This window comes from Polypterus senegalus, chromosome 9, assembly GCF_016835505.1.
Source record: "Polypterus senegalus isolate Bchr_013 chromosome 9, ASM1683550v1, whole genome shotgun sequence".
NCBI classification, from domain to species: Eukaryota; Metazoa; Chordata; class Cladistia; order Polypteriformes; family Polypteridae; genus Polypterus; species Polypterus senegalus.
In genome coordinates, this window is record NC_053162.1 from 126,443,697 (window position 1) to 126,459,447 (window position 15,751).

Genomic DNA, 15,751 nt, shown 5'->3' on the forward strand with positions numbered 1-15,751 from the left:
AACGTAAATCATCAAACTAGTTATATTAATTTTTCATATTGATAGGAAACTAACAAAAAATGAGTACAATCAAAGTCAAGAAAATACAAAAAAAAATTCTATTCACAATAATGAGTGACGTAGAAACAAGATCGGGAAATGGAAGGTACAAATACAAACATTAGCATGTCGGTTTATGCTGGTTAATTTTCATTTCCTTTCAACTCTTAAATGCGGCTTTTCTGAAATTTTTTTTTTAATTTATCAAGTTATTTAGTGACATATAGTTTGTCATGATAACAACAACAACAACATTTATTTATATAGCACATTTTCATACAAACAGTAGCTCAAAGTGCTTTACATATTAAAGAATAGAAAAATGAAAGACACAATTATAAAACAAAATAAATCAACATTAACATCGAATAAGAGTAAGGTTCAATGGCCAGGGGGGACAGAAAAAACAAAAACTCCAGACGGCTGGAGAAAAAATAAAATCTGTAGGGATTCCAGACCATGAGACCGCCCAGTCCCCTCTGGGCATTCTACCTAACATACATGAAACAGTCCTCTTTGGATTTAGGATTCTCACGGAAGGGCTTGATGATGATGATGGTCACGTAGACTTTTTCCTTTTAATCCATCCATCATTGTTGGAGCATCATGAAGCTTTGAGTAGGTGGAGGTGGCGCAGGCCACCACCACAAAGAAACCGGAAAAAGAAACAGAAAAGAGAGTAGGGGTCAGTACCGATTTTAGAGCCACCATGAATAGTTATGATGAATTGAACATACAGAGTATCAGGATTAAGTTAAATTAAGATTAAAAAGAAGTTATTAAAAGGCCATGTTAAAGTAATGTGTTTTCAGCAGTGTTTTAAACTGCTCTACTGTATCAGACTGGCGAATTCCTATTGGCAGGCTATTCCAGATTTTAGGTGCATAACAGCAGAAGGCTGCCTCACCACTTCTTTTAAGTTTTGTTCTTGGAATTCTAAGGAGACACTCATTTGAGGATCTGAGGTTACGATTTGGAATATATATATAATGATGTGACCCCTGCATTTATTTTTTCAAAAATGAATGCTGTAACAGAGACACAATAAGAATAAAAAATAGCCATTTTATACATACACATAAAAGTAACCATAGTGTAGTGTAGCAAAACAAAAATATCACTTCTCTCTGTTGCTGTCTGCCCTTTTTTGTGTGTTTCTAGCTACCCTTGTAGTGCTTCACCCATTTGACACATCCTGGACCACACCCCTGAGTTCTTATTGGTTCCTAGCTTTACTTCTCACTTGCAGTTGTTGGACAGCAATAGTTTTTGTAGCCCAGTTGAATTGGAGGACTGCCACAATTAATTGACCACTGTCTCTTTAACAGTTCTGTATATACATGGATGAGAGACCTTTAGCTAGTGAGTGTGTAGGTTATTGTCATCCAAGAGAATAAATCATCTTTGATTGGGCAGTGGGGTAGTCACGTCCAATCGCTTGCTATGAGAACTGTATTTTGGGGATTGGTCAGACTCCTAAGAGAAAAAAAACAGGAGGGGACACGAGCGTGCATGAGAATAGAGTTGTAGAACTTCTACACTCCTGAAAAGAAATTTAAAGAAAGGAATAGAAAACAGAGGACTGTATTCTTCAGTCCACCTGGGAGAGATGCTGTTATGAGACTTTTAGCACTATGGCGCTCTCATAAATGATGGATGGATTCCTGAAACTTTTCAAATGTAACACAGAAACAACATCAGAAGATTTAGAGTTAAGTTCTTGGAATCTTGGAGTGTCGCTACCATTTAAAGACAAGAAAGATTATTTTTGGTGCATAAACCAAGTAGCAAAGGAGATATTTAATCCCCTTTACTTGTTTACATCACTTAAAGCAAACATCAGAGCCCTAACCTTCAAGTGAAGGCCTAGCCTTGGTTAGACTATAGGTCTGGTGTACTGTAACCTTTCCATATTTATGGGCCTTATTTCATTAGCCAATTCTTCACCAATCTAAAAACATCACCCTGAACTCACACTTCTTTTAATTTGATGCCCAACCTCTCATGTGGCACCTTATCAAATGCTTCCTGAAAGTCCAGATAAATAATATCATAAGCTCCACTTTGATCGTATCCTTTTGTTGCCTCCTCATAGAATTCCAGCATGTTAGTAAAACGCAACCTCCGTCTTCTGAACCCATGCTGACTGTTCAGAATAACTCCTGTCCTTGCCATGTGTTGCTCAATCTTATCCTTAATAATTCCTTCCATTAATTTTCCTGTGATGCATGTTAAGCTTGCTGGCCTATAGTTTCTTGGATCTGCCCTGTCACCCTTTTTATATAATGGGATGATATTTGCCATTTTCCAGTCCTTCAGAATTTTTCCAGTGTGCAGTGACTTCCTAAAAATACGTGTCATGGGTTTATATATGTACTCACTAGCCTCTTTAAGAACACAAGGATAAATATTATCTGTTCCTGAAAATTTGTTTGATTTCATCTTATTTAATCTGAGCAGCACTTCTCCCTCTACAATTTCCAAATCCCTCAGTACCTCCTTAGTAGTCACGTTTACCTCTGGGAGGTTATCCACATGCTCACCTGTAAACACCTCAGAAAAATGTAAGTTTAGGGCATCTGCTATTTCACTGTCTGTATCTTTTAATTCCCCTTTACTATTCCTGATGCCCTTGACCTCCTCCTTGGCTGTTCTTTTACTACTAAAATACTGAAAGAATCTGTTAGGGTCTTCTTTCGCCTTATCTGCTATATTCCAACTGTCTTTTAGCCTCCCTCATATCCTACTTAATGGTTGCCCTCATATTCTCATATGCTCTACGATTCACTTTACAGTCATTAGTCTTATATGCCTTATAAAGCAGTTTTTTCCTTTGCAACTTCTTTTTTAAATCTTTATTAATCCACCGTGGAGTTTTTTTTAGCTTCCTATTAATTCCAAATTTAGGTATGTATCTGTCCTGCATTACGTGTAAAACATTTTTAAACCTGTTCCACTGCTCTTCGACTGTCTCCACATTTAAAAGCTTATCCCAGTGTATCCTACTTAGACTTTGTTGAATCTGCTCAAAATTAGCCCTACTAAAGTTCAACTTAACAATTCTGACACTACTACACAAAGCCATGAATAGGACAGCCTATTCCTGAATAAATACGGACATTGAACATTTCATTTGCAAACTCAGCAGTGGCAGTGACCTGACCTGCGATGTAAATACTTTGGTTGCTGCACAATACCAGTGTCTTTCCAGTCTGACCATTTGCTCTGGACAAACTGTTTAATAGGAAGGAGTTTTTCACAAGAGTATTTCAGCATAGTACACAGCAATACTTATTTGACAGTAGCAGAGAAGCAGCACAACAAAGCAGAGAAGGTGAAACAGGTGGGCTGCACTGGCGCACATCAGCGGCAATGGCAAGCAGCAGAAGAAGCATAGTAGGAGATATTACAAGATGCACATGAATAGACAAGAATTTGGGGGGTTCCAATATACAGTCACATACATATAACGTTGGGTATTACAGGCGTGATTGCTCCAGAGCTACATTCCAGGTGGGTGTTAAATCAGATCATTTCTCAGTCATTAAGCATTAAGTCAAAGAAGTAAATGAGAACAATCCAATATATCCATTACAATAAAGAAGACAGACTCGCTATGGTGCAGAGAAGTGTTCATAAGACTTGTGCCATGAACCACAGAAAGATTCAGTTGTCCCTGAGGATGTGAACCCAGTCAAATCAAAGTCCATAAAGTCTATAAAAATAAATCCAAAGTGTAAAAAGTGCAAGTTTAACATGAATTTTAATGAAAAGTGTTGTTAACAGGAAGGAGCGGCAGCAACATGGGTGCACCAGCGTCCCTTCCCAAGAACAAACCACATACACATTGCCTACAGATGAAGGTGATATACTTGAATAAATGACACATAAAACTGACATGATGCATTCATTCATACAATCTTAATTAACAAAAATGCTAATTTGTCACATGAAAAAAGCAAGTACACCTGTTGTGTCCTGGATGTAAAATTTTATATTTTGTCTTATTTTTATCCCACACAAAAAAGATTAACTTAATTTTACAAGGACAATTAACATTAAAGTGTCTTCACTTCCTAAGGTTGTATCACCTTAAAAGTTTGCTCAGATTGACAGGATGAACTTAACCCTTAAGGAGATAATTAGCATCAAAATATTACCTCTTCCCAAATTGTACCTCTCTTTAAAAACATCTGTGTAAACAAAACAGAAGCCCAGGAAAAAGCTGGGATACCTCGGCTGTATTGATTTACTTTATAACCTGTGAACAGATGGATGCCATGGGACTAGTAATTTTTTTACAGTTTGGGAATGGAAGAAATGCTGGAAGTTACTAAATTGATCAAAAACTGTTTAAGAAATCATCCATTGTAATCACAGCAAGGCAATAAAATGTGTGTAAAATCATACGTTCTGGAATCCCATTTAGAATTTTAAAATAAATATGCCAAAAGAGGAGCAACATCAGAAGAAGAAACAGCATCAACAAAAAGGCAACGTCAGAAGGAGTGACCAAGACATGTGTGACCAGTTTCATCTGATCATCAGCTAAAGCATTTCATGATCAACATTGATTGCTAAATTAAAAAGCTGCCGAGGACATTCACCTTTGACATCTCCAATTCTTCGTAAGCTTTTTCTAAAGACTATATACTGTATATCCAGACTTTACTATCTATTTTTTGTTTTATACTTTCCTCGACTAGCATTATTGTTCTTTAATAAATACCTAATTGCTCTTAATTTTCTATACTTTGTCTTCATATCTAGAGTGATTGAAATAATAAGGTAAATAATTAGAGCAGTAAGGAAGTGCCATTTGATCCAAACTGCATGGTTTTGCAGGCTAATAGTGAACAGTATGTACAGTAATACATCATTGGGTGATAAATGGCCTATAGCCGATGTTGAGCCTTTGTATGTCTGAATATATTCTTGGAGATCAAAAGTAATATTTAGGTCTGAGATATATCTAAGACATGGTACGTTGTCTGTGCCAATGATAAGTAAGTCTCTTGAAGTACTAGGGAAAAACAGACTGTGACTGTGCTATTCATACGCCACTTGTGTGGCTTAAAGCGCTAGAGAGTAACAGTTTGTATTAATGTCATTCATATGATTTTTTTGTATTTAGGGTCTGTGGTATGTTGTAAGAGAGTGCCAGCAGCTCACCCTGAGAATGGATGGATGGGTAAAGGCAGCTACTTTTGGACACTTCCTCCTCCAAGACGCTAGATTGCAGCTCCTTCTTAAGTTTAGTGGTGCCATGGATTCCAAAAGGCATCCTGGGACTTGGAGTTCGGGAAATCAGCTCTGTTAGGTGCCGTGGGTGCCGCCATGGGGTGCTCTGGAAGGACATGGGGAGTCATGCTTCCCTTATAGCTCAGAGGTACTAGACATTCACGAGGAAGGAAGCCCTGAAGTATTTTGGCTGATCAAAAACTTCTCCAACTGACCTGTAAGTGCTGTTAAGTCATGTGGACGGAAGAGCAGAAGTACTTCCAGGTCAAGGACTATATAAAGGACTGCAGAAAACCCAGCATGTTCACCAGATTCAGTTGGAGGTTGATGAAGCTTGCTGGGAGGTGTGGAGGAGAAAGAGAAAGAAAGAATTGTGATTATTGTGCAAAATTTACTTGTGTTATTGTGGCTGTCGTACTTGGAGGGCACTGTAAGAAGAAAAGAATAAAAAAAAAATACTTCTGGTGCTTTTACCTGGTGTCCTGAGTGTCAGTCGGTTGAATTTAAAGGGGCAATAGTGCCACCTAGAGTCTACAATGTGTATATCTATGCGTGTGTTTTAATCTTAAGATGCAAGTGTAGACCAATCTAGTATCAAACTTGAGTCAAGAGAAATACCAAAATAATAAAACACCACTTCACCACTTCAAATCCATAATATTAGAAACAGATGTTCCATATTAGGTGCCATTGATCAGAACCTACTTAGGGACTTGGAACTTGTCCTACTTAAACCACAGATATCTAGGGCATTTGCTATTGACATGTGTGGTATGATCGTGACAAGATCAAAAGAGCTTTCTAAGGCCCTCCGAAAGAAGGGTGTGGATGCCTAAGATTCTGGAAAGGGATTTTAAAATATTGTCAAATTATTTGAAATCAGTTATTCCAGTGTAAGAAAAATTATCGACAAGTGGCTTAGATTTCAAACTGCTAATGTGTCCAAGACAAGTAAATTTAACCCTAGAACTGATCATTTGATACTAAAAGAAGGCTCTAAGAACCCCAAAATTTATTTGTAGGGTATGCAGGTAACTCCTGCAAACATTTGATATTAAAATACAGGCATGTACAATCATGAAGAAACTCTTCAAATTTTGACCTGCATGTGAGGTGTGTCCGAAAAAAGTCTTTGCTGCCCAAAAAGAACATAAGTGAAGGAAAATAGTTTGTCGTTAAACATTGTGGTAAAAATAAGAAGCAAACAGAAAAAGGTTTGGGAATGGCCACCCCGTATACTGAAAAAAATCAGCAAAATAAAATAACTGAAGATAGAACTGGCTAACAGGTTGTATACCGGTCTTAAATATGGTGGAACAAAGGAGGATGGATTCTGGTTGCCGGAAATAACGTCATCGGGATTGCTGAAAGTAACGTCAACAGTGGGTGGACTAGTGGTGATGTCCTTGAGAGGCAGGGTCTTTGGCTGAACTGCAGAGGAACAAGAGGAGAGAGGATCAGGTGAGAGTTCCAATCCCCAGTCTGGCTGACAAATAACATTATTTGAACCTACAAACTGTGAAAACATACAGGCAAAATTCAGGCTTTATGGAAAAATGTGCTCTGGACAGATGAATTAAAGATAAGGTTCTTTGGTCACAGTAACAGTAGATGTGTTTGTCACAAACTTAAGACAGCATTTCAGGAGATGACCCTCATACCAACTGTGAAGCATGGTGGTGGAAATGTTTTGGCTTGGAGTTACTTTGCTGCCTCAATGCCTGGGCAGCTTGCAGTCACCAAGTCAATTATAAATTATGCATCATATCAAAGTGTGATTAAAGAGAATATGAAGCCATCTGTCTAAAAGTTGAAGCTGAACCAGAAATGGGTTTTTCAGCACAATACATAGCCGAAGCACACTAGTAAATCCACCAAGGAATGGCTTAAAAAGAAGTGGAGGGTTACAAATTGTTAAAGCCTTTATTGGAATCTCATTTACTGCGTTTACATGATTACACATAACTGGGATAAGGTGAGCAACCCGGTTAAGGCATAAACTTGGTTTCTTAAAAATCCATGTTTAAGTGGGTAAGTAACCTTCTGGAGTTCTCCTTTTTCAAAACACTCCAACATTAAACTGTGCAAAAACTGCCCTCATCAGCCACTGTTATTCCAAAAACAAGCATGACGTCTGTGATAATTTTCTTGTGTTTTATAAAAATGTTTAGTTAAACTGACACTTTAGTAATATGTTTCAGTTACCGGCTGGCTGTTCAATTCAACCCTGCAAAGTGGGGTGTAACAGATACTCGGCCTCTTTTACCCAGTGTTGCAGCAAAAAGGGATAAAGTTGAATTCAGCACTGAATGTAAGTTTCTTATATTCTCTGCCTGTCAAGAGTGCATTTGGATGTTGTGTGTTCTGCACCATGAACAGTTCAGGTTTTCAAGCTGATAATACAAACAGCTTAGTTAACTTAGAGTTGGTAGGGAAAATATGTGATCTGGAGGACTGCATTAAGAAACTGATAGCAATTAGGGATATTGAAAATTGTATCGACTTGTTTTGTTTGGACAGTTTAGACAACTACATCTGATTCGGCTTCAGTGTCTCCAAGTCAGTCAAGTCAGTGCAGTCAGTGCATGGCCAGAATCAGATTTACCAATTCAGTCACAGGGAGAGTGGGTAACAGTAAGACGGGTGTCTAAGAAGTCAAATGTTTTACCCTCATCACTGAAGTAATCAATTCGGACCCAAAAGAGCTTTCTGCAGCACACCTTTGTATTCTGAGAACAATAAAGTGCTCATACTTGGTGACTCTATAGCATTGGCCGTGGAATTTTCTAGGGGCGCCGCGAAAACATTTGTAAAATATTTCAAATTGCTAGTGTTTTTGAACTTTTGATTGATTAAAAAGACAATGTTTAAAAATATATATTTTATGTTGGAAAAACAGCTGTTCACTATTCATCATATAATCAACACCAGTGGTGTCAAAAACACATCTTGTGAGACTTAAAAAGTCTCGTTGTTAGAAGATCTCGCTCACTGTACGGATAGAAAAAGGCAGAGCAAATACAGAACGAGAAAATACGAACGCTACATTTTGGCCCTTGCTGACGAGAGAGTATAGCTGTAGCTGCAGCTCTCACCACTTAATCGTCTGAGTATTACTATGGAAAAATTAACCTTATTTTCGCTCTGACACCGCTGATCAACACAGTAAACTTTGTAAACTCAGTGACCTTTTTCAGTTCTTTGTGGTGAAAAACATTTTGTTGTGACACAAGCATTCGATACTTCCTTATAATTTAATCCATCCATCCATTTTCCAACCCGTTGAATCCAATCACAGGGTCACAGGGCGCCAACCCACCGCAGGACACACACACCCACACCCACACACCAAGCACACACTAGGGACAATTTAGAATCGCCAATCCACCTAACCTGCATTCTCAACGATTATCACTCGCTTTTTATTTACAGTAATTTTAATTAAACTTTATCTAGAAAAATTCATACGTAGTTTATTCTCGTCACGACTTTATTTATGGGTAGTCCCTCAGGTGTGCCGTGAAAGAAAATTTTTGGACTTAGTGTGCCGCAACTCGAAAAAGGTTGCCTTTCATTGCTCTATAGTATGGAATGTTAGAATTCCAAACTATGTTAATCCAGCAGTTAATGTTAAGAGCCACCCAGGGGCAAAGGTATCTGGGTTTGAGGCTAAATTGGGTCTTCTGACCAACGATGAAGTATCTACCTTATTGCTGCATGTCAGCATTAACAATATTTATTTACAGCAGTCTGATATATTAAACGTGAACTTTGTCTTTCTATGCACCAAAGTAAAAAGAAAATGGAATTTAATTGTGTCTGCCCCATTGTCAAGATTATATAGAGAGGATATGATTTATAGCAGATTGTGTTCCCTTTATTGTTGGTTAGAGAACTGCTGTGCAAATAAAAGCATGGTTTTTGTGAACAATTGGGATGATTTTTGGAAAGGTATGGATTTTTCAAGACATATGGTCTTCGTCCTAAACATAGGGGTCTTCTGTTTTATCTCAAAATATGGCAGCAAAACTGCCTGGCTCACTGATCACAGCACCATCCAGGTTCAGTTTTGCGATCTTAAATCCAAGGCCATTGTTTATTCCACCTGCTACTATCCTATAGCTGTAACCCAGAATCCCTGTTGTGGAGAAACTTATAAATTTAGTCATGATGCAAACCTTAAATTACGTGATAACCAAAAAAATAAGGAGAATAATTTGACAAGAGATAAAATCACGTTCTCCACCAGGTGTGCCTATAATTGTAATCTAACTCAAATTAAAACAAAAATATATTGCCAATTCAGAAACATTCTTGTTTCAACATTCAGTTTTAAATGCTGTTTATTAAACAGTTGCTCTCTTGCAATTAACTCTGCTTTGGTAAATAACATACATGTATTTAAGTACAAAATATGATTTGTATCTTTCCACTGAAACCTGGCTTAGTAAATCTGTTCCCATAGTTGAGGCATCACCAGATAGACACACATTCCTTCATAAATCTAGATACAGGTTAAGGCGGTGGCCTTGGAATAATTCATTATGACAGAATGCAAAATGCTTCTAAAAATGTACGCAATTACGCGGGACTGGAGCAGCGGGGACACCGGCTTCAGCAGAGTCTGCTGCTTCATCTACGGTACAAGAAGGCACATTTGAGCTATCTGAACTGAAAGTGTTGCTCGCTGAGCTCACGCAAGATATAAAGAAAAGCGAGAAGGCTAATGAGAAAGCAACGGCAAAGGCACTTGAGAGACTGAAACAGGAATTAAAACAGGAGATGAAACAGGCCAATGAATGTCTGCGACAGGAAATCCAACAGGCAAATGAAAGGCTGCGACAGGAATTCCAACAGGCAAATGAAAGGCTGCGTCAAGAGGTACAACTTGAACTTCGACAGGTGCTGGGTAAAATTGAAGAGCGCATTGAGAAAAACTCAGCTAAACTGAGCACACTTGCTGATCGATTGGAGCATCTTAGTGAGACATTCACGAATCGGATCGAAATAGCGAACATCTAGCTGCCAGTGCCGAGGAAAGAGCAGTAAATGTCAGTTCGGAATGTAAAAAACTCGGAGAAAAACTTGGAGACAGACTGGCTGCTTTAGAAGATGGGAATAGAAGGTATAATGTCAGAATTGAAGGCCTGCCGGAGAATCGAGAAAGTTTAAACCCGTGAAATTAGCAACTGAACTTTTTCTAAAATAATCGGGGGCGACTTTAAAGCAGAATCTGAGATAGCAGCGGCTTACCGCGTACGCGGATCAAACACCGTCAGACCCGACCAAGATCTTTTATAGTTCGTTTTGAGCGATTATCATTTAAGTTAGAGGTGATGGAACTCCTCAGGAAAAAAGGAAGATATTATATATGAAGATTGCCACATTCGCGTCTTCCCTGACTTCTCTCCAGCAACAGCTATCAAACGCGCCTTCTATAATATTAAACAGCGGCACGGCAAGCCAATGTCAAATACGGCCTCCTGTATCCGGCAAAACTGAAAGTGGAATGGCAGGGTCATTTCTATGTTTTCGCTAGCAAGGAGGAGGCAGAAAATGAGTTAAGAAAGCTGATCCCGGGACTATTCTGATACATAATTGTGAGTCATGGCGGTAAATGATAAAGCTAGGATTAATAATCTACTGTCTGATCTATTTAGTTTTAAAATACAGGTTTTTTTTATCAGCATATATTCTCATATTCTTATATTATTATTACTTACTTATTACTTATCATTACTTAGTATTACTAGGGCTAAATGTTTATGTTTTATTGTGCTTAATTACGTTTTCCTCCTCTTTTTTCTTTTCTAATTATTTCATGTGTACCCTAAATGAGACTGTTCAATATCATACCCTTGGTTTGCTGTTATTGCTATTACTGCATTAAGACTTGTTATGCTTGTTTTGGACACATCTTTAACACCATCACCTGGGTTTATTATCTGGGGATATCATCTTAATGCACTAAAATTGATGAAGATGATATGTGTATATATATATGTATGTATATATGTATATATATATATATATGTATGTATATGTATATATATATATATGTATATATATATATATATGTGTGAATATATATATATATATATATTAAGTGCAAAATTCTTTTTTTTTTTTTTTTTTTTCCTCTTTTAAAGACTATATTGGTAACAGATATCTCTATCTTTTAACCTTAAAGCGCCACTGCATGGGGGCTTGATGTGCTTTGGGCGTGCTCTGTCTCTGGGTATGTCAGAGGACTGGGACTGCATGAAGTGGGTTTTAGCCTCACCTGGGGAGGCAAAAAGGGAGGGTGGGGGTTAAGGGGAAGAGAAAGAGAGCAGGCTTGATCTATATCTAATCTATCATCTCAATCTTTATAATTATAACTATCAACGTAATAATAAGCTGCATGGCAACAACTCTTGGGGGAATAGGAAATTAAGACCTAAACTATTTCACTTCCAGTTAAGACTATAATATGACACCAAAAACTCAGAATCAGTGTCTCCATGATGGGACAGTTAACCGTAAGCTGGAATGTTAAAGGCCTGAATCACGAATTAAAGAGAAAGAAAGTACTTTCTCACCTAACAGGTCTAAATGCTAAAATAGTATTTTTACAGGAAACCCACTTACTAAGTAAGGATCAGTTCCGGCTGCAAAAGACTGGACTGGCCAAATGTTCCATTCTAGTTTTACAAAGAAAACTAGAGGGGTGGGAATTCTCATACATAGAACAGTACCATTTGTAGCATCAGATGTAGTATTGGATCCTGAAGGGAGATATGTGATGGTCATGGGAGACTTATCTAACTGTAAAATGATTTTGATAAATGTTTATGCACCTAATGTTGATGATAAGGAATTTATACAAAATTTATTTGCATCCATTCCCAATCTGAACACTCATAAACTTATAATGGCTGGGGACTTTAATTGTGTTCTAAATCCACTTTTAGATAAGACTTCCTCCACAGGGGGAACGGCAACTAACACCGCAAAGATAATTACAAAGTTTATAACTGATCACAACTTATCAGATCCCTGGAGGTTTTTAAACCCAAATTCAAGAACATATTCTTTCTACTCACCAGTACATCATTGCTACTCAAGGATTGATTACTTCTTTATAGATAATAACTTCTTGCCTAAGATTAAATCTTGTAAATACGATGCTATTGTTATTTCAGACCATGCTCCGATGATCTTGGAGCTGAAATTACTAAGCCCCATACACTCACCCCAGATGGCGTCTCAATCCGCTTCTATTAGCTGACGAGAATTGTACTGAATTTATATCCAAACAAATTGAATTCTTTCTAGAGACAAATACATCCCCTGAGATCTCTGCAGGAATACTCTGGGAAACTCTTAAGGCCTTCTTAAGAGGACAGATTATCTCATATCTTTCCCACAGAAATAAATCCGAAGCGAAGAAAGTAGCAGAGATAAAAGCGAAATTACTAAAATAGATGAAGAACATGCCAGACTACCAAGCGAGACTCTACATAAGAGGAGGCAGGCTCTACATTCAGAATTAAACCTCTTGACAACTAAAGAAACCGAACAACTAATTTACAAATCCAGACATCATTATTATGAACATGGAGAAAGCTAATAAGCTTTTAGCGCAACAAATTCACAAGCAAGATGTACATAACGCAATCTCGGTAATTACTAACACGAATGGAGATAAAATCATCGAACACAAAAATATAATGTACACTTTTAGAGACTACTATAAATCCCTATATACTACTGAGTTTAAAGAAGACAATATACAATCTAATGCATTTCTGGATAAATTACAGATACCACAAATTGACGCTATTAGTGTGGAGGAGCTCGATAAACCTCTGTCATTATCAGAATTACTGGATGCTATAAAGTCACTCCAAGGTGGAAAAGCAGCAGGCCCTGACGGCTACCCTGCAGAGTTTTACAAGAAATTCTCCGCTCAGCTAGCTCCCTCCTATTAGCAACATTTACAGAAGCCAGAGATAACCAATCTCTTCCACAAACCTTTCGCCAAGCACTAATCACTGTCTTTCCAAAACAAAATAAGGACTTATTACAATGTGCATCATACAGACCAATTTCACTTCTGAATAACGACGTTAAAATACTCTCTAAAATCATAGCTAGAAGGATGGAGAAAGTGCTCCCTCAGTAATATCACAAGACCAAACTGGATTTATTAGGGGCCGACACTTATCTTCAAATCTTGACGCCTGTTTAATGTAATATACTCACCAACTAAATCAAACACCCCAGAAATATTATTATCATTGGATGCAGAAAAAGCATTCGACATGATTGAATGGAAATACCTTTTACTATTTTGGAGAAGTTTGGGTTTGGCCCGAACATTTGTGCATGGATTAAATTACTGTATACTAACCCAGAAGCTTCAGTTTGCATCAATAACATTTGCTCAGACTACTTTAAACTAGAGCGTGGCACAAGACAAGGATGCCCTTTGTCACCACTGCTGTTTGCAATTGCCATTGAACCACTGGCAATACATTGTCGAAATACTGATCAGATAAAGGGGATTAGCAGAGAAGGACTGGAACAGAAAATCTCATTATATGCAGATGACATGGTACTGTATATATCGGACCCAGAAAATTCTGTGCCTGCAGTCTTAGCAGCACTCACAGAATTTCAAAAGCTCTCTGGTCTCAGAATTAATCTGAATAAAAGTGTACTCTTTCCGGTGAATTCAAGCATATAATATTAGATTAGACACCCTTCCTTTTATCATTGCAGAACAGTTTAAATACCTCGGGGTAAACATCACAAGTAAACATAAAGCTCTTTATCAACAAAATTTCGTCGTCTGCATGGAAAAAATTAAACAAGACTTGCATAGATGGTCAACCCTTCATCTCACACTAGCTGGAAGAATTAACACTGTTAAGATGAATATTCTTCCTAAGCTCCTTTTTATTTCAAAACATACCAATATACATTAATAAATCGTTCTTTAAGCAATTAGATTCAACAATAACCTCATTTATTTGGAATTCTAAACATCCACGCATCAAAAGAGCGACCCTACAAAGACAAAAGGCAGAAGGTGGCATGGCTCTACCTAACTTCCAGTTTTATTACTGGGCAAATATACAGTCGATAAGAACCTGGACACAAATAGAAGAACATACACAGGCATGGACCGCAATAGAAGTAAAATCCTGCAGTACTTCTTTGTATTCCTTGCTTTGTGCTCCAATAAACACACGTTATCGGCAATACACTAATAACCCAATTGTGCTCCACTCACTTAGAATCTGGAACCAATGTAGAAAGCATTTTAAGACGGAGAAGCTTCTTTCTGTGGCACCTGCAAAAGAACCACCTCTTTCAACCCTCACAAACATATGCAGTTTTAATATCTGGAAAAATTTGGAATTAACTTGCTTAGAGATCTTTATATAGACAACGTCTTTGCATCCTATGAACAATTACATTCCAAATTTAACATTCCAGCTACAAATTTCTTTCACTATCTTCAAATCAGGAACTTTGTTAAACAGAACCTTCCAGATTTTCCTCATCTTGCACCCTCATCCACGCTGGAAAAATTATTGCTCAATTTCAAGGAGTTAGACTCCATCTCTACAATATATAAAATCCTTTTACAATCCCTTCCTTTCAAAGATCCAAGAGGACACTGGGAAAATGACCTCTCAATTAATATATCAGAAAAGGAGTGGAAAGTAGCAATGCAGAGAATTCACTCAAGCTCCATATGCGCAAAGCATACAATTATACAACTCAAAATTATATATCGAGCACATCTGTCTCGACTAAAACTCTCCAAAATGTTTCCAGGGCATGATCCAACCTGCGAACGTTGCAACCAAGCCCCAGCCTCACTAGGTCACATGTTCTGGGCCTGCTCCAAATTAACATTATTCTGGACAAAAATTTTTAATTACCTCTCAGACAGTCTTGGACTCACAATCCCTCCTAACCCATTAACAGCTGTGTTTGGGGTTCTTCCAGAGGGTCTTAAAGTGGAGAAAGACAAACAAATTGTGATTGCATTCACTACACTGTTGGCACGCAGACTTATTCTGATAAACTGGAAGAACCCAAACTCTCCTCTTTTAAGTCAGTGGGAAACTGATGTGTTATATTATTTAAAATTGGAAAAAATCAAATACTCAGTTAGAGGATCTGTGCAGACTTTTTCAAAACATGGCAGGATCTAATCAGTAATATTTTGAAATGATTTTATAAAGCACAGAGAATTTGTTGATTTAGGTATTTTTAAAAGCCTTAAATTGCTCTCTCTCTCAAGGGTGGGGATCGATCTGTTCTTAGCATAATTCTTTTTTTTTTGTAAAAACTTGATTGCTATGTATTGATTGTAATAAAATTAATAAATAAATAATAAAATAAAAAAAATGTAGGCAAATTCACATTCTTTGAGAAACTCATTTCAAATATTAAAACAGATTCAAGCACA